Genomic DNA, 24092 nt, shown 5'->3' on the forward strand with positions numbered 1-24092 from the left:
TTGAATGAATAAGTTGATGAGCCTCCTGAGCTGCTAGTCAGCATTGCTCAGTTTTCCTGGGCTGCAGAGGTGGTAAATGGCACTATCGCTGCTTTTTCTGAGCTTATTTTGGACGTAGCAGTTTTTAGAGGTCAAAGACTGTAAAAGTGGAACTTGAACTTTGGGACTTGAGGTCAATGCTGCTGCTGCTAAGTCGCTTCAGTCGTGTCCGGCTCTGTGCGACCCCATAGATGGCAGCCCACCAGGCCCCTTGAGGTCAGTGGTAACTTGTATATAGCCCCAGATTGGTGGCCTCAGATATCATTCCTTGTGGTCCCTTGAGCTGGCATCTCGTTTGTCAGATGTTTGGTGTTCCTGAGGGCTGTTTCCCAGTTGTTCGAGGCCAAGGGACAGACCTTTGCAGCCACATCGTGGCCAGCTCTCTGGAAGTTAATCGATCACATTGGCTTCGGGCAAACCTCCGAGATGTTCCTTGCCTCGTCCTCTCATCCTGATGAGTTAGATACAAAGTCTTTATTGTAAGTTTTCCTCCTTACTTTCCTCTTTCTTGCTTCTCTTTGAGCATCTAGAGGTCATTCCAGAGGGAATCTATATACAGAGGAGTGTTCAGTGGTAAAGGGGAAGAATGGACACATAGGTGAAGGGCTCCAACCAGAATGTACACTCAGTGGCCAGCATCCTGTTTGTCTTTTTTATCTATAATTTTTGGCCACACCACAAGGCATATAGGATCTTAGTTCTCCAACAACCAGGGCTTGAACCCGTGTCCCCTGCATTGGAAGCTTGAGTCTTAGACACTGGACTGCCAGGCAAGCCCTCCATTTGTCTCTTCAAGTCACAGTTGCTCCTAAGTTTGTCCTGTTCATGCAGAAAAGTTCATTATCCTCTTCTGTGCTTTCTAGGCAAAGATAAAGTCGTATCTCTTAAATTTTCTGCTTTGTGCCCAGGGGAACTTGGGTTCTGCAGTGTGCTGTATTAAATCATTAAGTAATTAAAAATATGTCCATTGCATTGGTGATACCACCCAACCATCTCATCTATGGACGTGAACTTGGGCAAACTCTGAGGGATGGTGAGGAACAGGGAAACTGGGCGTGCTGCAGTCTGTGGGGTCTTGAAGAGTCAGACATGACTTGGCGACTCAACAACAATTAAAAAATTGTGTGTGTGTACACAGTGAACATTTGTGGAGGCTGTACCTAGTGACATAAGGCACCGTTGTATTTGCTTTGTCTTCGTTAACTCGGCTTATCCCCTTAACAGCTCTAGGAACTTGATCGGTTTTCATCAGTGAAGAAACAGACACAGAGAGGGTGACTAACTTCCCTGAGGTCGTGCAGCCAGGGGCTGAGTCAGGATGTGCACCCAGACACAGATTCTGGAGCTTGCACTAAACCGCTGTGCTCTGCTGCCTCATAAATAAGCCTGGGCTTTGTGACAGCCTGGGTCACGCAGCAGAATTTTGTGCTGTACAACTTCCCAGAGCCTTTAATACGCTGATGTACGCTGTGAGTCTTCAAAAGGTGGGAGGAGAAAGCACATTTTCTCAGAGTCGCTTGACCATAGACTTTGTGTCCGACATTCCTGTTAACATCTTCAGAAACTCATGTGACATAAAAACGCTGCATAGGGAAGCCTGTGGGTTAGGCTGGGGCATTTTGAGTGTTTCCTTAGGCATTCATACTCAGAGTAAACTACTGCATTCCAGTGGTTTGTCCCTGGAATTGAACTAAAACTCAAACGTTACTATAAAGGAGAATATAATTTTGATTCTATACCTAATTCCTTTTGTTGAGTAAATTCACTGGGTTTGCTTTCCTGGTCTTGAAAAGGGGCCGGGTCTGGAACTCATTGGCGTCCCGGGGGTATTTACAAGCGTCAGTGCTGGCAGCACCGTTGAATCTCCTCCTGTTTTGTCTTCAGTAAACAGTTGTGATTGGGTTTCAGCTGGTCTGGTGAGCACACGCCCCAGCCTGCCTGGGCCTCTTGACCATCACATGAAGATGGACGTGCCAGGCCTGCCGAGGCTGCCCCCTGGCAGGGCAGCGATGCCCAGCTCTGGCTTGTGCTTTGGGGAGAGTCCACATACCTTGAAAGTAGTACACCCTGATCCCCCCTGGCTGGTAAGGGGTGCACATGATGACTTAAACCCACACCCAAACCAGCCCTTGAAGTCCTAATTCCAGTGGGCTTATTCGTGTCCGACTCTCAGTGACCCCATGGACTGTAGCTTGCCAGGCTCATCTGTCCATGGGGTTCTCCAGGCAAGAATATGGGAGTGGGTTGCCATTTCCTCCAGGGGATCTTCGTGACCCAGGGATAGATTGGACTGGCCTCCCCTGCATCTCCTGTATTGATATTGATAGGCAGATTCTTTACCACTCTGCCACCTGGGAAGCCCCCTCATTTCAGTAAGTCCAGCAGATAGTAGATTTGCATGTGAAGCGTTTGGGTAGACATTAGCTGAGTGCTGCTGAGGATCAAACTGTTTTGATTCCTGGCCACAAGGCAGTGGTCCTCCGTCTCTGTTATGTCTGAATCCATTGTGGGGCTTGTGAACACCCAGACTGCTGGGCCGGGCCCAGAGGTGCTGATCTAGGAGGCCTGGGATGGGGCCTCGGAGTGTGCGTTTTTAACAGACTGCCAGGTGCTGCCACTGCTGTCAGCCCAGAGACCACCCTTGGAGGATCACCCATAAGAGGAGTCTCTTGGCCGAAGCCCTGGGTGTATTTTTATTTTAATTCGCTTCATTAAATTTATTTTTTCCTTTTATTTGAGTCCCTGGTTTAAACTCCCAGCTCTGCCATTTAAAAAAATAAAGGGAAGAAACTCAGTTGTCATAAAATGAACATTTTTAAAATTCAGTGGCATTTAGTATATTTACACTAGTTTACAATCACTGCCTCTATCTGGTTTCAACACATTTCCATCATTCCAAAGTAAGTCTTGTGCTGATTAAGAAATGTCCCCCTATTTCCTTCCTCCCCACAGCCCCAGGCAACTATGTATTTGAGTTCTGTCTTTATGGGTTCATCTCGTGAGTATTTCATATAAATGGAACTGTACTACACGTGATCTTTTCTGTCTGGCTTCTTTCCCTTAGCGTGACGTTTCTGAGGTTCACTCATGTTGTAGCATGTGTTGGTACTTCATTCCTTTTCAGGGCTGAATAATGTTCCATTGTGTGTATATACTACTGTGCGTACATCTGTTGATGACTGCCATTTTCGAGTTGTGTGTCGTTGAACAAGTTACTTAACCTATCTGAGCCTCAGCTTTTTCATCCGGTCACAGTTGCGGTAGTTCCTACTTTGTTGAATTGTTGTGAAGATGAATGAGAACTCACATCAGTTGCCTGGCACAATCTTAGGCCCATCAAGTCTCAGTGAAGGGAAGCTGTTAACCAATACTGTTTGTCTGAATTTGTTACTTCTCATCCTGTGACAGGAATTCGGGTGCTGCTAGCTAATTTGGAAGCTCATCCCAAGAAACAGCTTTGGGGCAGTTGAGAAGAGAGACAGGGCAGGGAAAGAGTCTGTCTAGTTGTCTCACCAGCCAGCAACCACTGCAGGTGCCTGGAGTTTAATCCTGCTGGCATTTCTGAGAAATGGTGCAGGACACACTCCCCAGCATGATCCTACCGTGGGGCAAGGAGGTGGGATATTTATGCACCGGCTCCTGAGGGCCGTCTGGGAATTCTCTAGCATCTTGGGCCAGAGGAATTTGTGGTGCTCAGAGAAAGTGCCAGGTGGAGATGCAGGCACTGGCTGTTGGAGGTCTTGGCCTCTGTGTGCTGAAGTGGCCAGGAGGATGTGGGCTGGTACTGGCAGCAGCCTTTCTCCTCTTTACCTGGAAGGTTCTGTCTGTGTGCCAGCACTTGGTACTTCTCTCTGCACCTTCCTTATTATTCAAGCCCTTTTAGGGTTGCTCTGTCTCCCTTGGGAGACATACAGACAGTGCTGTTAGAAGGTGCACGTTGCACTTCCACCTGGATTTCTCATAGAGCCTAGTACACAGCTGGCTCAGTAGAAACTCTCACAAGGAACCCCACTTCACAGCCAGTCAGCTGCTGGTGTTCATGCCTCAGGAAAGCATTCTAAGTGAGGTCCTTGGCTTGCCCACTGGGCATTTCTCAGCTGACTGAGCTGAATCTCAGTGACTGAGTCCCTCCACCCCTTTACCCCCCAGTCTGAGGTTGCTCCCAAACCTGTTTATGTTTATTATATTGTAATTTGGAATAAATTAATTCAATTAAATGGATTAACTAATAAATGAATTAAATTGAATTTCATATAATCCAAGTAGATAAAAGCACAAAAATTGTCATTTCTATGAAGCACAAGCTGGAATCAAGATTGCCGGGAGAAATATCAATAACCTCAGATATGCAGATGACACCACCCTTATGGCAGAAAGTGAAGAACTAAAGAGCCTCTTGATGAAAGTGAAAGTGGAGAGTGAAAAAGTTGGCTTAAAGCTCAACATTCAGAAAACGAAGATCGTGGCATCTGGTCCCATCACTTCATGGGAAATAGATGGGGAAACAGTGTCAGACTTTATTTTTTTGGGCTCCAAAATCACTGCAGTTGGTAACTGCAGCCATGAAATTAAAAGACGTTTACTCCTTCGGAGAAAAGTTATGACCAACCTAGATAGCCTATTGAAAAGCAGAGACATTACTTTGCCAACAAAGGTTCGTCTAGTCAAGGCTATGGTTTTTCCTGTGGTCGTGTATGGATGTGAGAGTTGGACTGTGAAGAAAGCTGTGTGAAAACTCTCACATCCATAATGACTCCTGGAAAAACCATAGCCTTGATTAGACGAACCTTTGTTGGCAAAGTAATGTCTCTGTTTTTTGATGTGCTGTCTAGGTTGGTCATAACTTTGCTTCCAAGGAGTAGTTCAGTTCAGTCGCTCAGTCATTTCTGACTCTTTGCGACCCCATGAACTGCAGCACGCCTGGCCTCCCTGTCCATTACCAACTGTGGGAGTCCCCCCAAACCCATGTCCATTGAGTTGGTGATGCCATCCAACCATCTCATTTTCTGTTGTCTCCTTCTCCTCCAGCCCTCGATCTTTCCCAGCATCAGGGTCTTTTCCAATGAGTCAGCTCTTCACATCAGGTGACCAAAGTATTGGAGTTTCAGCTTCAACATCAGTCCTTCCAATGAATACCCAGGACTGATCTCCTTTAGGATGGACTGGTTGGATCTCCTTGCAGTCCAAGGAACTCTCAAGAGTCTTCTCCAACATCACAGTTCAAAAGCATCAATTCTTCGGCGCTCAGCTTTCTTCACAGTTCAACTCTCATATCCATACAGGACTACTGGAAAAGCCATAGCCTTGACTAGACGGACCTTTGTTGGCAAAGTGATGTCTCTGCTTTTGAATATGCTGTCTAGGTTAGTCATCGGAGAAGGCAATGGCACCCCACTCCAGTACTCTTGCCTGGAAAATCCCACGGCAGAGGAGCCTGGTAGGCTGCAGTCCATGGGGTCACTAAGGGTCGAACACGATGGAGCGACTTCACTTTCACTTTTCACTTTCATGCCTTGGAGAAGGAAATGGCAACCCACTCCAGTGTTCTTGCCTGGAGAATCCCAGGGACGGGGGAGCCTGGTGGGCTGCCGTCTATGGGGTCGCACAGAGTCGGACACGACTGAAGTGACTTAGCAGCTAGGTTAGTCATAACTTTCCTTCCAAGGAGTAAGCGTCTTTTAATTTCATGGCTGCAGTCACCATCTGCAGTAATTTTGGAGCCCCCCCAAAATAAAATTAGCCACTGTTTCCACTGTTTCCCCATCTATTTGCCATGAAATTATGGGACTGGGTACATGATCTTAGTTTTCTGAATGTTGAGCTGTAAGCCAACATTTTTACTCCCCTCTTTCACTTTCATCAAGAGGCTTTTTAGTTCCTCTTCTCTTTCTGCCATAAGGGTGGTGTCATCTACATATCTGAGGTTATTGATATTTCTCCCAGCAATCTTGATTCCAGCTTGTGCTTCTTCCAGCCCAGGGTTTCTCATGATGTACTCTGCATAGAAGTTAAATAAGCAGGGTGACAATATACAGCTTTGACATACTCCTTTTCCTATTTGGAACCAGTTTATTTTTCCATGTCCAGTTCTGACTGTTGCTTCCTGACCTGTATATAGGTTTCTCAAGAGGCAGGTCAGGTGGTCTGGTATTCCCATCTCTTTCAGAATTTTCCACAGTTTATTGTGATCCACACAGTCAAAGGCTTTGGCATAGTCAGTAAAGCAGAAATATATTTTTTTTCTGAAACTCTCTTGCCTTTTTGATGATCCAGCAGATGTTGGCAATTTGATCTCTGGTTCCTTTGCGTTTTCTAAAACCATGAACAGTATGAAAAGGCAAAATGATAGGATACTGAAAGATGAACTCCCCAGGTCAGTAGGTGCCCAATATGCTACTGGAGATCAGTGGAGAAATAGCTCCAGAAAGAATGAAGGGATGGAACCAAAGCAAAAACAACACCCAGCTGTAGATGTGATTGGTGATGGAAGCAAGGTCTGATGCTGTAAAGAGCAAATTGCATAGGAACCTGGAATGTTAGGTCCATGAATCAAGGCAAATTGGAAGTGGTCAAACAGGAGATGGCAAGAGTAAATGTTGACATTTTAGGAATCAGTGAACTAAAATGGACTGGAATGGGTGAGTTTAACTCAGATGACTGTTGTATCTACTAGTGTGGGCAAGAATCTCTTAGAAGAAATGGAGTAGCCCTCATAGTCAACAAAAGAGTATGAAATGCAATACTTGGATGCAATCTCAAAAATGACGTAACAATCTCTGATCGTTTCCAAGGCAAACCATTCAATATCACTGTGATCCTAGTCTGTGCCCTGACCAGTAATGCTAAAGAAGCTGAAGTTAAACAGTGCTATGAAGACCTAAAAGACCTTCTAGAACTAACACCCCCAGAAGATGTCTTTTTCATTATAAGGGACTGGAATGCAAAAGTAGGAAGTCAAGAAACACCTGGAGTAACAGGCGAATTTGGCCTTGGAGTACAAAATGGAGCAGGGCAAAGGCTAAAAGAGTTTTGCCAAGAGAATGCACTGGTCATAGCAAACACCCTCTTCCAACAACACAAGAGAAGACTCTACACATGGACATCACCAGATGGTCAACACCGAAATCAGATTGATTATATTCTTTGCAGCCAAAGATGGAGAAGCTCTATACAGTTAGCAAAAACAAGAGCGGGATCTGCCTGTGGCTCAGATCATGAACTCCTTATTGCCAAATTCAGACTTAAATTGCAGAAAGTAGGGAAAACCACTAGACAATTCAGGTATGACCTAAATCAAATACCTTATGATTATTGTATAATTACTGTATAATTACAGTAGAAGTAAGAAACAGATTTAAGGGACTAGATCTGATAGAGTGCCTGATGAGCTATGGACGGAGGTTCGAACTTGTCAGGATTCAAATATAATTATTTTCATGATGTTATTGCAGAGTGATTTTACATATATATTTGGCCATGCCATGTGGCATGTGGGATCTTTGTCACCCCGTCCTTGGATAGAACCCACATCCCCTGCAGTGGAAGCATGGAGTCTTAACCGCTGCACTGCCAGCGAAGTCCTGAGAGTGATGATATTAGTACAGAAAAAAATAATGTCTCTTGCCACTGCTTCTAGCACTTACCCCCTCACCCCCCAAATTGTAGGTTTCCTCCTGCCTCTTCTTCATGAAACTAAGTCACACAGGAAGCCAAATTTAAGCCATTTTGGAATTGCAGACATGCAGAAATCTTTATGAGAAACATTTGACCTGATTTGTTTTACTAATTAACAAAGATCCCTCCCCTGAATGATATGTTTCACCCGACAGCACATTTTTAATCAAGGCATAAATTGTAGCAAACCAAGGTTTCAAAGAAAACTATGAAAGGCCACCTCTCACCAGAAGGATGGGAGTGTGTCACAGCAGTAACGCAGCGGAAACCTGCATGAAAGGAGCGGGCAGTTAATTTGTGAAGGGAATGAATGGTCCATGATGGAGCCATAACTTCCTGCCCTGCCTGGATGTGCAGCAGTTGGCCAGGGCCACAAGAAGATGGCCCGGAAAGTCCCCTGTAGAAGTTCAGGATGACGCCCAGTTGTCACCACCGGGCTAATGGCATCTGCTGGTGTCCAGAACAGTTAAAGGAGAAACAGTTTGGAGGGGAAAAAAAAAAAAAAGATGTCCAGAAGCACATTTCCATGTGAACAATAGGGTTCGGGCCACATAGCCTCATTCAGCATGGAGCAGTTGAAGGGCCAGGGTCCTCGGGAGAGAGTTCGCTGTCGTTCGCCAGAAAGTGAATGTGTTGAAGGGAGTCTGTGCTCTGCTGTGGGCACGGCCGAACTCCAGTGCCCGAGAGAGGGTTGTGACAGCCTGTGGGTGAACCTGACCATCCTCACGGAGGAGATGTTAGAAGCCGATCCAGAAACACAATTCCCCCAGGCCTTTAGAGCAAGAGACTGTGCCTGATTTCAGGGCTGTTTATCTCTGGACATTGCCATGTTTTATTTCCAACTTGAAAGTGTTAGCCTTTGATTGTTCTTGTTTATGCAGCAGTGGAAAAATAATATTCTAGGGATCATAGTAGTTCAGATCGTGCATTAAAGGGAGAGCTGAGTTTCTCAGTCTCCCTCATCCTCTTTCTCCTCTTTTCTCTCTTCCTTTCTAAGAGAAGTCTTCAGTAGAGCTCTTAAACCTAAATGACAGCTCAAACATTGTGGAGTAGATTAAAAAAAACCTTAATACACCCAGGTAATTAAAATGCAGTCATTATAGAAATACTTAACCTCAAAAGCAAATGTCTCTTGTGATCCTATTCCCCAAGGATAATGACTTAGCACAGTTTGGTGTGTATCATTCCGCATTTATTTTTGATGTAAGAATGAACGTGTCTGATTGTTTTAACAGACACGGCACCATTCATTCGTCTTCACTTTCCTCACTGTTGGTGGTTCTTTGTATATGTGGCTACCCCCTATCCTTAGACACCCTCGTGACGTTTTGACAGTTTTTCACGCTCTGATCTACTTTTCTTGCTTAATAATCTCTCATGGAGATTTTTCCATATTGGGACTTACTGATGCACTGCTGTCTTTGTTTAATGTCTGTGGCCGCATGGTGTCCCGTGGTATGGATAGATCACTGTTTTTTCATCCGTTCCTCACCGGTGGACTGGAGCAGAATGTGTAAATTTGGAAACTCTCTCAATCTCTACACGTACACACAGATAGACAGTTGGAGTTTATAGCTTGTCTCTGTAGGGTGAAGGATGAGAGGAACAAGCTCGATGTGTGTGTATGCATGTTTACACGTCCGTGCAGCATCTTTATACCTGTGTATGGGTTCAGAGGCGATGGAATCTGTTCGTGTATGAATTACTTATATGTGTGTATGTATATTGCATGGACTGTGAGAAAGTTGTGCTGGTGAAGATGAAGATCCTGTTCTTCCTAGAAAGCCTTGATAAATAAGAAAGAGACTCGAGGCTGCAGATTCGTGCTTTGAGCTCTGGGGGTGCTGGATCTGCAAAGAATAATGTCAGACCCCTGCTTGGAAAAGAGAGACAGAGTGGCCACAAGACCCACATGCTGAAGACCATTGCATAGTAACAAGAATTTAATAAATCATATTTCAGTCAAAGCAACGTCCCGGGAACTTTGGGGGGTGTAGGAAGGTGGATGCTAGGAAAGATTGCTGGGTTATTCCAAAGTAGTTCGAAAGGCAAGTTGGATAAAGATAAAAAATAAAAAGTAGGCTGGAAATCTAAAGAATTAGAGTTGGTGCTCCTTTCCCTCTCAAGTGTGGGGGTCAAGTTAGCAAGTGCTAGCACTTCCACCGGAGAAGGCGATGGCACCCCACTCCAGTACTCTTGCCTGGAAAATCCCATGGACGGAGGAGCCTGGTAGGCTGCAGTCCATGGGGTTGCGAAGAGTTGGACACGACTGAGCGACTTCACTTTCACTTTTCACTTTCATGCATTGGAGAAGGAAATGGCAACCCCCTCCAGTGTTCTTGCCTGGAGAATCCCAGGGACAGCGGAGTCTGGTAGAAGGCCATCTATGGGGTTGCAGAGTCGGACACGACTGAGGCGACTTAGCAGCAGCAGCAGCACTTCCACGGTAACTTCCATGCCCTTTGGCCCTGCACACATTGCCAATTGACGATAGCATCCTTCTCCTTTTGAATCCAAGGCAGCTTCAAAAGTTCTCTGTATCATTTCTGACCTGCTTGCGTCCATCAGAGTTGGCCAGCAAGATGGAATCTCTTTGGCAACCCACGCCTGTAGGGATCCTGTCTTGTAAGGAGCGGGGTGTCTGGGCAGTGGGGCTTAGCATTGCCCTTGATGGGTTCAACTGATGTTTCCATACCTCTTGCTGTCACCCCAGCAAGAGAACAACAACAGAAAGCTCAGTATGGAAGCGCGAGACAAGCAGGAACTCTGGAGTTACCTAGAGGAAGAAAAACCACTTGTTAATTTGGGAATTTAATTTATCTATGGTTTAATTTCCTCACTTGTCGAGAAAAAAGTAACTAACCCCCAAGACCACAAGAGCCATTCAGACCTGGGTGGCATGGTATTTGAAACAATGTAAATGCTAGGTGAGCATTATTTTCTTCTTTATCATCCTCTAGTTTTTATTTCTTAGAAGTTAGCTTATTTAGGCTGCTTTCCTCCCTCTGCCCCTTTGCAGCCATTTCGTCTGAAGGACAGAACCCTGGTGCCCTGACCAGAGCCACTAGTTGAAGGGTGGATCCTGACCCACGTGGACCGGTCACAATATCCATTCCTTGTCCCTGTGGTTGGGGAACAGGAGCCAAACATCCTGAGCTGTTGGAGTCAAGGTTTCTGTCATTTGTAACCAAGAGAGTGCTGTCTGATGGAATGGCCAGGCTCTTGTTTTTAAAAATACAGCTCCCTGGTTGAGCATAGTTGTTGAGGCAGGGCTGAACAGGGCTTTGGTCCTGACCCCACTGACCCTGCCTGTGGCTTCTGCCTCCTTCTGAAAGCCATACGTGCACCAGCACAGGGCAGGAAAGAGTGGAGACACAGCCCTTCCAGAAGGTGCCCGAGAAAGGAAGAATAGGCCTCGAACCTCAGAGGTTTTCTCTCTCCTTGGGTTATATTCGGGTTTCCCTGATAGCTCAGTTGGTAAAGACTCCGCCTGTGATGCAGGAGACCCTGGTTCAATTCCTGGGTCCGGAAGATCCGCTGGAGAAGGGATAGGCTACCCACTCCAGTATTCTCAGGCTTCCCTTGTGGCTCAGCTGGTAAAGAATCTGCCTGCAATGAGCAAGACCTGGGTTTGATCCCTGGGTTGGGAAGATCCCCTGGAGAAAGGAAAGGCTACCCACTCCAGTATTCTGGTCTGGAGAATTCCATGGACTGTATAGTCCATGGGGTTGCAAAGAGTCGGATACCACTGAGCGACTTTCACTTTGGGTTATGTTCTCTTTAAGGATCTACTGACCAAGAGAAAATAGTCCCTCATGAGTTTTATTTGGAGTGTGTAAGCAGGAGAAGGCAGTGGCACCCCACTCCAGTACTCTTGCCTGGAAAATCCCATGGACGGAGGAGCCTGTAAGGCTGCAGTCCAGGGGGTCGCTGAGGGTCAGACACGACTGAGCGACTTCACTTTCACTTTTTACTTTCATGTATTGGAGAAGGAAATGGCAACCCACTCCAGTGTTCTTGGCTGGAGAATCCCAGGGATGGGGGAGCCTGGTGGGCTGCCATCTATGGGGTCGCACAGAGTCGGACACGACTGAAGTGACTTAGCAATAGCAGTAGTAAGCTATAAGCAATACATTTAGTTTACCATAAAGAGAGGATTTATTGTAAAGATAAAGGCTCAGTGCCCAGCACTTTGTATGGATTGTGCGATTTAATTCTCACAACTATAGTCACCTCCACTTACGGATAGGGAAACCAAGGTCCAGAAAGGGTGAGGGAGTATGCCAAGGGTATGCAGCTTGTCAGAGAAACCCTTTTTAAAGGGGCCACACTCCATCTTGCCTGTAGGTGCAAACATCCATCAGTTGGTGAAAGTGAAGTGAAAGTCACTCAGTCGTGTCTGACTCTTCGTGACCCCATGGTCTATACAGTCCATGGAATTCTCCAGGTCAGAGTAACAGGTAAACAAAACATGGCCAACATATACACATAGGAGGAATAGACACAATACAAGGGACTAGTACTCAGCTATAAAAAGGAATATGGGTACATGGATGCATCGTAACAACTTTATTCTCAGTGAAAGAAGCCAGACCCAAAAGGCTATATGTTGTGTGATTCCATTTATGTGAAGTTTCCAGAACCGGCAGATCTCTAGGGATCCAGCGTAGATGGCTGGTTGCCAGAGGTTGGAGGAGGGGGAGGTGAAAGGACAGACGTGTTACCGTCTGCACCTTTGTTCGCCTTTGCGCTTGTGTCCTGGAACTCCTTTCTAACTAGGTTCACTGTTACATGTAGCGTCTTAGCCTCCTCACATCCCATCAGTCCTAAGCTCTGATGACTCCATTTCCTTTGATGAATGGCTTTCGAGAAGGATTTTGCTCCTGTCAGATGCTGACAAATTGTGGGATGGACTGAGGCCACAAAATCTGTTTCCTCTTGTGGCATCAGTGAGGTTTGAACCCAGGTCTCTAGAGATGAAAAATTACTTCTTTAACTCAGTACCTCAGGAGCCTCCTCTTAATCTAATTCCACTGGGGCCTGATGCGCCCTGGCCACACAGCCCTTGTGGCGATTGACTATCCATCAAAATGCCCACAAGTGGAGAGAGAGCTGCTCTGTGCTGCTGAAAAGACTCAGTTGGCTCAGCTGTGCCCTGTCAATAAGCCATGTGATCAATGAAGAAGGGGCCATAAAGCATCCTTTTGAAACCTTGAAAGGAATGGGACACTTACAATAGTGAAATGGGATGTTGGGTATCAAAGGATCAGTCACTGTAGCCGTTAAAATAAAGATTTAGGGATTTATGATGGTTCTGTCGTTATTTCCCCCAATTGCAGAGGGACGAGATGTGACATATGGCCTTTCCTGTTGGTAAAACTCACAGATCAAATGTTATAAATTATCTTCCCACACCAGGAGGAATGATAAAGCAAGGGGCTTCTGTATTCAAACAAAGATTGAAAGAGGTTATTATGTTTCAGGTAACACTGTAATTTGAACTAGGCACCATTCTGAACGCTTTACAGATACAGTCACTAAGTCTGAACAACAGTCTTAGGAGATAGGTGCTGTTATTATCCCCATGTTATGGATGAAGACACTGGGGTAATAGAGGTTAAGTGTATTACCCAAGGTCACACAGATTGTGGGTGGTGGAGCCAGGATATAGACAGAGCCTTACTTTCACTACCCTGGTATACTGACTGACTGAAGTTCTGGCTTAATTCCTCATAAAGAGGTTTCTGTACCTCAAGATTTTCCAAACGTTTAATGTAATAAGCACTATAAGTCTCTATTATCTGGGTATAGGATATGGCATTTTTCAAATCAGCCAGTTGCCCAAGGTCAGGACATCTGTGATTTTGCAGAAGCGCTGAAATCAGACCCACACGATCTGTTTCCAGGGTCCTAATATTTATTAAACTGTTCTGTCTCGCTGTTTGTAAAGTGACCTAGTTTCTCAAGGCTGTTTTCCCCTAAAATGATAAAAATGAGAATTGTGAATTCTGAATCTGTTTTTAGAAGCTGAGCATCATCCTAGTGCTTATAAATACAGCCTGTCTGTCCTGGCAGAGGACTTCACTCATTTTTATCTGGTTAGCTAGCTTTCCTGTATCCCACTTTTCCTTTGGGGTTCCACACTGTCAATGAATGTGATGTCCTTCTGTTTTCTGCAAAACAATGAGCATAGGATTCAAGTTAAGGCAGGCAGCACCACCCCCCCAACCCCAGGAATTTGCATCTTTTGTAATTGAGCCGGAAGGACCTAAGTACAAAAACGGGTGGGAGTAGCTGTGTCTCTGTGTAGGGAGCTTTGATGCAGTTGGTCTGCCTACATCCCTGAGTTGGTCTTTTCTGAGACTTGGCTGTTGGTATCAGTTATCCATTGCAATAATAACGCTGCATGACAAACAGGCACAAAACCTTCAGTGGCATTTAACAATAAGCCTTAGTTGCACGTGTGTCTGGGGCTGCTGGCGTTTCCCGGGTCACTCATGTGACTGGGGAATGGCTGGCTGTTGGCAGTGGTCTTGGCTGGGGCCCCTAAGGTGACTGACTATATATGTCAAGTCTCTCATCCTCCAGCAGGCTGTCCTGGAGTGTTTTCATGGTGATGGTACAGGCATGAGAGAGAAAGTCCTAACACACCAGTCCATTAAAAAAATTCTCATTTTTTCCCTTACAGATGATTAGAGTCACATGCAGTTATAAGAAATACAGCAAGATCCCATGTACCTTTCACCCAGTTTCCCTCATGATATCTTGCAGAACTACAGTATCACAACTGTAGGAGATTGACATTGGTGTAACCCGCTGATCAAGTTCAGATTTTCCCAGTTCACTTGCACTCATGAGTGTGTATATATACTTAGTTCTTTGCAATTCTATCACAAGATTTTCGTAGCTACCATTATGGTCAAGATACAGTATAGTTTGAACACCACAAAAATGTCTTTATAAGCATAACCACCTTTCTGTATCCCCTTCACCCCGACCCAGGTCCTTAACCCCTAGAAACCACTCTTTTCTCCGTGTGTAAGTGGGCTCAAGTAGTTCAAAGCCATGTTGTTCAAGGATCAACTATATAAGAAATGCCAAACTCACTGTGGATTTACTACTTAACATTCTCATTAGGAATTTATGAATGACCTAATTTTTTTCATCCTTGCCAGCATTTGGTTGTTGCTGTATTTTTTTTTCTTTAATTTAAAAAATATTTACTTATTCATTTAAAATAGTATTTTCTTTTCACAGTTTTAATAAATGTGCAGTGATACCTCACTGGAGTGTTAATATGCATTCTCTTAATGGTTAATAAACTTGAAAATCTCGTGATGTCTTTATTTGCGACTGTATATTATCTTCAATATAATGTATGTTCATATCTTTTGCCCATTTAAGTTGGATTGCTGGGTTTTTTACTATTGGGTTTTTTTTTTTTTTTTTTTAGCAGTTTTCTATATATGCTATATATCTCTTGATGGATTTATTGTCTCCAAGTCTGTAGCTTGTCTTTCCATGATTTTAACGGGGTCTTCTGAAGAACAGGTTTACTTTTGATGCCATCCAATATATCAGTTTTTCCTTGTGTGAATTGTGGTTTTGGTGTTATGTCTGAGGACTCTTTGCCGAGCCCTGGGTTCCAAGCATTTTCTCCTATATTTGTTTTAAATGTTTTATAGTTTTACATTTATGTTCATGATTTGTTTTCTGTTGATTTTTGCATAATGTGTAAGGTTTAAGTCATGATTCATTTTTAGCCTCTGGATATTCGTTTGCTCCAGCACCAATGGCTGAAGAGTCTGTCTTTCGTTAAAATGCTTTTCACCTTTGTGAAAAGTTAAGTTGAACATATTTGTCTTTTTCTGGATTCTTTATTCTGTTTTACCAGTGTTTCTCTCTAAGCCAGTACCACATTCTCTTAATGACTGTAGTCATTTAGTAAGCTTTCATATCAGGTACAATGAATCCTCCCACTTCCTACTTTTTCAAGGTTATTTTAGCTATTTAAAACCTTAACACCTTTCTGTATATGTTAGAATAAGCTTGTGTCTATACAAAGTCTTGTTGTGATTTTGATAGAAATGACATGAAACCCTGTAGATCAGTTTGGAAAACCTAGACATCATTAATGTGTTGAACCTAACAGTCCTTGAATGTGTATAACTCTCCATTTATTTAGATCTTCTCTGTTTCTCTAATCAGAATTTTGTGACTTTCAGCATACAGATCCTATGTCTATTTTGCTGTATTTATATTTGAGCATTTAATTTTCTTTGGTGCAATTGTAAATACACCAGAAATTGTGTTTTTAATATATATCATGTGTTCATTTTTAATATAAAATTGTGATTTATTTTTGCGTGTTGGTTCATTCTGTTTCCTGATAGCTTGCTGACCTCACCTATTAGTTGTAGAAGCTTTTCTTTTTTCTTTTGGTAGATGCCTCGAGGTTTTCCATGTAGGCAGTTACAGCATCTGCAAATAGGGACCCTTTTATTTCTTTTTTACAATCAACATGTCCTTTATTTCTTTTTCTTGCTTTATTGTAGTGGCTAGAATTTTCAGTACTGTGTTAAAAAGGGATTGTGACAGAGGACATCTTACTTTGTTTGCAGTATTTGGGGGATGCAGTCACCCTTTCATCATGAAGTATGAAATTAGCTGTAGGGTTTTTTAAGATGTGTTTTATCAATGGTCATTCCACTCTAGTTCCAGCTTGCCGAGAATTTTTTTTCATAAATAACTATTGGATTTTGTCAAATGCTTCAGCCTCATCCATTGATGTGATCATATGATTTTTTCTCTTTTAGCCTTTTTGTGTGGTGGATTACATTGATAGATTTTCAAATATTGAACTAGCTTTGCTTACTTGGAATAACTCCAAATTTATTATATTGTATAATTCTGTTTACGCATCACTGGATTCTGTCTGTAATATATCATTACATTTTTTTACTTCTAGATAGCATGAGAGATATTCTGTAGTTTTCCTTTTTCAGTTCTTTTTTCTGGTTTTGGTATCAAGGTAATACTGGCTTCATGAAATGAGTTGAGAAGCATTTCCTCTTTGTCTTCTTTTTTCCCCTGGATAAGAGATTGTGTGAAGTTGGTGTTAATTCTTCGTTATATTCTTCAGTGAAGCTCTCTAGTCCAGAGTGTTTCTTTTACAGGCAGCTTTTAAATGATATATTCAGTTTCTTTAATGATTATAGGAGTATTCAAGTTATCTTTCTTGGTTACTTTTAATAGTTTGTGACTTGAAAGAAATTGATCTGTTTTTTCTAAGTTGTTGAATTTATGTGTAAAATTGTTTTTAGTGTGTCCTTATTATCTTTGTTTTTATGGGCTTGGGATCTGTGCTGATTTGCCTGTGTCATTGCTGATATTGGTGATTTGTGTCTTTTTTTAATCCATCTTGCTAGAGGTATATTAATTTTGTTGTTTTTTTTTCCCCTCCAGATAACCAGTTTCAGTTTCATTGGTTTTCTCTATTCTTCATTTTCGACTTCATTGATTTCTGCTCTCATTATTTCCTTCTTTCTGTTTACCTTGGGTTTTTTTTTTTTCTCCTTCTCCTTATCTTTTGATGTAGTAACTTAGATTATTACTTTGAGACCTTTTATCTTTTCTAATATAAGCAGTTGGTGTTACAAATTTTTGTCTCAGCGTGCTTTAAGGGCACCTCACATATTTTAAAGTGTTACATTGTAAGTTTCATTCAGTACTTGTGTACATTAAAATATTTCCTTTGAGGCTTTCCCTTTGACCCATGAATTGCTTGAAAGCATGTTTTTTAATTTCCAAGTGTTTGAAGATTTTTCTTTTGCTATTCTGTTATTGATTTCTACTTTGATTCCATTTTAATAAAAACAAACTGTATGATTTGAATTCTTTTAAATTATGTTCCTGGATGTGGTTTATCTTGGTCAGGATTCCATGGGTACTTGAAAATGTGTTCTGCTCTTGTTGTGTGCTAGTCACTCAGGCGTGTCTGACTCTCATGTGACCCCATGGACTGTAACTCGCCAGGCTCCTCTGTCCATGGGATTCTCCAAGCAAGAATACTCCAGGCAAGGAGTGGGCAGCCATTCCCTTCTCCAGGGGGTCTTCCCAACCCAGGGGTCGAACCTGGGTCTCCTGCATTGCAGGCGGATTCTTTACCATCTGAGGGACTAGGGAAGCTCCTGCTATGCTGAGTGTTGTATAACTGTGAATCAGATCCTATTGGTGGATGGTATTGTTCAGTCATTCAATATTTTTGCCAGTTTTCTAGGTAGACCATTTACGGAGAGTAGGGTGTTGACATCCCCAGTGATAATTGTAAACTTACCTGTTTCTCTTTAGTTTTTGCTTCATGTGTTTTGAAGCTCTGTTTTTTAGTGTGTCCACGTTTAGGATCACTATGACTTCTTGATGAACTGATTGTTCTGTCATTATGTAATGTCCTTTTTGTCACATGTAATTTTCTTTGCTCTAAAGTCTACTCGAAATTAATACAGCCCCTTCTGCTTTTTAAAATTATTGCTTGTGTTAGCAAGATATATTCTTCTCCATTCTTTCACTTTCAAATTGTGTCATAGTATTTGATGTGAGTTTCTTGTAGACAGTATATTGGTAGGTCATGTATCTTCAGCCATTCTGTGAATCCCTGTCTTTTAATTGGTGTATTTAGACTGCTTAACATTTATAATAACCATTGCTATATTAGAGCTTAACTCTGCCATTTAATCATTTTCTTGTTTCCTGTGCTTCTCATTTCTCTGCTCCTCTTTTCTTGCTTTCCTTTGATTACTTAAATATTTTGAAGAACTCTTTTATTTATGTTGGTTTTTAGTATGCTTGTATTATTTTATTGTACTTTATGTGAGTATTTTAATGGTTGCTCGAGGTTGTACAGCGTGTGTATGGAGTTCATCTCGGCCCATAACTATTACTGACATTGATGCTCCGCCACCTTGAATGAAGTACTGAAACTGTAGTTCTGTTTTCGTCTCTGTACCTTTCCTACTTTCTGAATATAACTTGCTTTAAGGATTTCCTCTACATACTTGAGCATCACAGCAGATGATGTAATATTTGCTTCAACCATAAAAATATGATTTAAAAAATTCAGGAGATTGAGGATAGTCTATTATTTTAACCCTCATTTAAACCAGTTTTACTATTTTTCCTCTTTTTTTGAAGTTCTTATTCTCCTCCTTTAATTATGCTCATTCTGGCCTGAGAGCTTCCTTCAGGTATTTTTTAAGGGTAGGTCTGCTAGCAACAAAGTCTTATTTTCTTCTTTGGAAATGTCTCCTCCCTCCTCACCTCTCTTCTTGAATAGCAGTTTCTCCAGGTCTAGAACTCCTGGTTGACAGCTGTTTTCCTCTATAGGTTGAAAAATGTTACTCTTCTTCTGGCGTCTGTGGTTTCAGATGAGAAATAAATTGTTTACATTGGCATTCCCTTATAAGTAATGTTAAGGGAAACAGTTCTCTCTGGTTGCTTTTAGGGTTTTTCTTTGTTTTTAATTTTCAAGAGTTTAATTTTCAAATATCTTTCTGTTGATTGGTTTGGTTTTATCATATTTGTAGTTTACACAACTTCTTGAATCCATAGGTTTACATTTTTTGTCAAATTTGGAAAGCTTTCAGACATTATTTCTTTTTTTAAACATTATTTTAATTAGAGGCTAATTACTTTACAATATTGTGGTGGTTTTTGCCATGCCTTGAAATGAAATCAGCCACGGATATACCTGTGTCCCCCCCATCCTGAAACCCCCTCCAGCCTCCCTCCCCACCCCATCCCTCTGGGTTGTCCCAGAGCACCGAACTTTGAGTGCCCTGCTTCATGCATCTAACTTCCACTGGTTATCTGTTTTACATATGGTAATATACATGTTGCAGTGCTGTTCTCATAAATCATACCACCCTCGCCTTCTCCTACATAGCCCAAAAGTCTATTCTTTACATCTGTGTTTCTTTTGCTGCCTTGTGTATAGGGTCATCATTACTGTCTTTCTAAATTCCATATATATGCGTTAATATACTGTATTGGTGCTTTTTTTTCTGACTTACTTCACTCTGTATAATAGGCTCAAGTTTCATCCACCTCATGGGAACTGACTCAAATGCGTTCTTTTTTACAGCTGAGTAATATTCCATTGTGTATATATACCACAACTTCCTTATCCATTTGTCTGCCAGTGGACATCTAGGTTGCTTCCATGCCCTAGCTGTTGTAAACAGTGCTGCAATGAATAGTGGGGTACATGTATCTCTTAATTCTGGTTTCCTTGGTGTATATGCCCAGCAGTGGAATTGCTGAATCAGATGACAATTCTATTTCCAGTTTTTTAAGGAATCTCCACACTTGTCTCCATAGTGGCTGTACTAGTTTGTATTCCCACCATCAGTGTAAGAGGGTTCCCTTTTCTCCACACCCTCTCCAGCATTTATTTTTTGTAGACTTTTTGACGGCAGCCATTCTGATGGGCATGAGATGGTACCTCATTGTGGTTTTGATTTGCATTTCTCTGATAATGAGTGATGTTGAGCATCTTTTCATGTGTTTGTTAGCCATCTGTATGTCTTCTTTGGAGAACTGTCTGTTTAGGTCTTTCCCCCACTTTTTGATTGGGTCGTTTGTTTTTCTGATATTGAGCTCCATGAGCCACTTGTATATTTTTGAGATTAATCTTTTGTCTCATTTGCTATTATTTTCTCCCATTCTGAAGGCTGCCTTTTCACCTTGCTTATAGTTTACTTCATTGTGCAAAAGCTTTAAAGTTTAATTAGGTCCCTCCCATTTGTTTATTTTTGCTTTTATTTCCATTACTCTGGGAGGTGGGTCATAGAGGATCTTGCTGTGATTTATGTCAGACAGTGTTCTGCCTATGTTTTCCTCTAAGATTTTTATAGTTTCTGGTCTTACATTTAGATCTTTAATCCATTTTGAATTTATTTTTGTGTATGGTGTTAGAAAGTGTTCTAGTTTCATTCTTTTGCAGGCAGTTGACCAGTTTTCCCAGGACCACTTGTTAAAGAGATAGTCTTTTCTCCATTGTAAATTTTTGCCTCCTTTGTCAAAGATAAGGTGTCTACTGGTATGTGGATTTATCTTTGGGCTTTCTGTTTTGTTCCGTTGACCTATATTTCTGTCTTTGTGCCACTACCATACTGTCTTGATGACTGTAGCTTTGTAGTATAGTCTGAAGTTAGGAAGGTTGATTCCTCCAGTTGGATTATCCTTTCTCAAGATTGCTTTGGCTATTTGAGGTATTTTGTGTTTCCATACAAACTGTGAAATTATTTGTTCTAGTTCTGTGAAAAATATTGTTGGTAGCTTGATAGGGATTGCATTGAATCTATAGATTGCTTTGGGTAGTATAATCATTTTCCCTATATTGATTCTTCCAATCCAGAAACATAGTATATTTCTCTTCTATTTGTGTCATCTTTGATTTCTTTCATTAGTATTTTATAGTTTTCTTTATGTAGGTCTTTTGTTTCTTTGGGTAAATTTATTCCTAAGTATTTTAGTCTTTTCATTGCAATGGTAAATGGGATTGTTTCTTTAATTTCTCTGTTTTTTTTCATTGTTAGTATATAGGAATGCAAGGGATTTCTGTGTTAATTTTATATCCTGCCACTTTACTATATTCAGTGATTAGCTCTAGTAATTTTCTGGTGGTATCTTTATGGTTTTCTATGTAGAGGATCATGTCATCTGCAGACAGAGAGAGTTTTACTTCTTCTTTTCCAATCTGGTTTCTCTTTATTTCTTTTTCTTCTTTGATTGCTGTGGTTGGGACTTCCAAAACTATGTTGAATAGTAGTGGTGAGAGTGGGCACCCTTGTCTTGTTCCTGATTTTAGGGGAAATGCTTTCACTTTTTCACCAGTGAGGATTATGTTTGCTATAGGTTTGTCAAATATGGCTTTTATTATGGTGAGGTATGTTCCTTCTATGACTGGTTTCTGGACAGTTTTGTTTTTTTTTAAATCATAAATGGATGTTGAATTTTGTCAAAGGCTTTCTTTGCATTTATTGAGATAATCATATGGTTTTTATCTTTCAATTTGTTAATATGGTGCATCACATTGATTCATTCGTGAATATTGAAGAATCCTTGCATCCCTGGAATAAAGCCCACTTAGTCATGATGTATGATCTTTTTAATATGTTGTTGGATTCTGTTTGCTAGAATTTTGTTGAGGAATTTTGCATCTGTGTTCATCAGTGATATTGGCCTGTAGTTTTCTTTTTTTTGTGGTATCTTTTTCTGGTTTTGGTATTAGAGTGATGGTGGCCTCATAGAATGAGTTTGGGAGTTTACCTTCCTCTGCAGTTTTCTGGAAGAGTTTAAGTAGGATAGGTGCTCAGCTTAGTTCAGTTCAGTCGCTCAGTCATGTCCAACTCTTTGCAACCCCAAGGATTGCAGCATGCCAGGCTTCCCTGTCCATCACCAACTCCCAGAGCTGGCTCAAACTCATGTCCATTGAGTTGGTGATGCCATCCAACCATCTCATCCTCTGTTGTCCCCTTCTCCTCCTGCCTTCAATCTTTCCCAGCATCAGGGTCTTTTCCAGTGAGTCAGTTCTTCATATCAGGTGGCCAAAGTATTGATAGCCACCTTTGATAGCCAAGGGATGGGTGTTAGCTCTTCTCTAAATTTTTGTTAGAATTCACCTGTGAAGCCATCTGGACCTGAGCTTTTGTTTGGAAGATTGTTGATTACAGTTTCTATTCCCATGCTTGTGATGGGTCTCTTAAGATCTTCTATTTCTTCCTGGTTCAATTTTGGAAGGTTATACTTTTCTAAGAATTTGTCCATTTCTTCCAAGTTGTCCATTTTATTGGCATATAATTGCTCTTAGTAGTCTCTTATGATCTTTTGTATTTCTGTGTTGTCGGTTGTGATTTCTCCATTTTCATTTCTAATTTTATTGATTGGATTCTTCTCTTTTTTTTTCTTGATGAGTCTGGCTAATGTTTGTCTATTTTATTTATCTTCTCAAATAACCAGCTTTTAGTTTTGTTGATTTTTGCTATAGTCTCCTTCGTTTCTTTTTGATTTATTTCTGCTCTGATTTTTATAATTTATTTTCTTCTACTATGGGGTTCTTCTTTTCTTCTTTTTCTAGTTGCGTTAGGTATAAAGTTAGGTTATTTGATATTTCTCTCATTTCTTGAGGTAGGCTTGTATTGCTATGACTCTCCCTCTTAGCACTGCTTTTACTGAATCCCATAGGTTTTGGGTTGTTGTGTTTTCCTTTTCATTTGTTTCTATGCATGTTTTTATTTCCTCTTTGATCTCTTCCATGATCTGTTGGTTATTCAGAAGCGATCAGCCATTATTTCTTTGAACTTTTTTTCATGTCGTATGTTTTCTTTTCTTTCAAGGATTCCAAAGATAAAATGTCTCTTAGTATCATGTAGGTCCTTGAGGTGCTGTTCATTTTTTTCCCTTGTTTTTCTTTTTCTCAGGTTGAACACATTCTATTTATCTGTCCTCAAGTTGATCATGTTTTATTATTCCATAGTACTCTTGAGCCCATGCATTGAATATTTAATTTCAGTTACTATATTTCCCAGTTCTATCATTTCCATTAAAAATGTTTTTTGCTGAAGTCTTAAGACTATCTGAGGGAGAAGGAAATGGCAACCCACTCCGGTACTCTTGCCTGGAAAATCCCTTGGACAGAGGAGCCTGGCAGGCTACAGTCCCTGGGATTGCAGAGTTGGACATGACTGAGCTACTGACACAAAAATTGAGGAGATACTTGATGGTGCAAGTGTACACCTTATCTACTCTCCCACTTCCTGCAGGAAGCAAGATGGGGCATGCAGCATCTGGGAGGCAGGATGGCTCGCTGCCCCTCCCTTCATCCCTTCTGGAAGTCTTAGGGCCTAAGGCCAGCAAATAAAAGACTAAGTTATTTAAAAAAAGACTATTTTAGGACTTTCCTCATGGTCCAGTGGCTAAATAGTGGCCTGCCGGTATAGGGGACGTAGGTTTGATACTTGATCTGGAAAGATTCCACATGCCGTGGGACAACTACTGAGTCCTTGTGTTCTAGAGCCTGTGCTCCAAAACAGCGTAGCCCCTGCTCGCTGCAACTAGAGAAAGCCCATACGCAGCAACAGAGACCCAGCACAACCAAAGACCATTTTTTTACAAGATATTTTAAAGTTGGTTAAGAGAATTAATTAACTGGCTGAAGCAATTTTAGAACTGATGAAAATCTTCATCGTATCATCCAGTGTCTTGTTCATCTCAGTCCTGTTGTCAGTTGACTGTCTTTTCTCATTCAGGTTGAGGTTTTCTTGGTTTTTAATCCTACTTAAATCTTCGTATATTTAGCAGAAAGTCACTTAGTTTGATTT

This window comes from Bos indicus x Bos taurus, chromosome 22 (assembly GCF_003369695.1).
Source record: "Bos indicus x Bos taurus breed Angus x Brahman F1 hybrid chromosome 22, Bos_hybrid_MaternalHap_v2.0, whole genome shotgun sequence".
Classification (NCBI taxonomy): domain Eukaryota; kingdom Metazoa; phylum Chordata; class Mammalia; order Artiodactyla; family Bovidae; genus Bos; species Bos indicus x Bos taurus.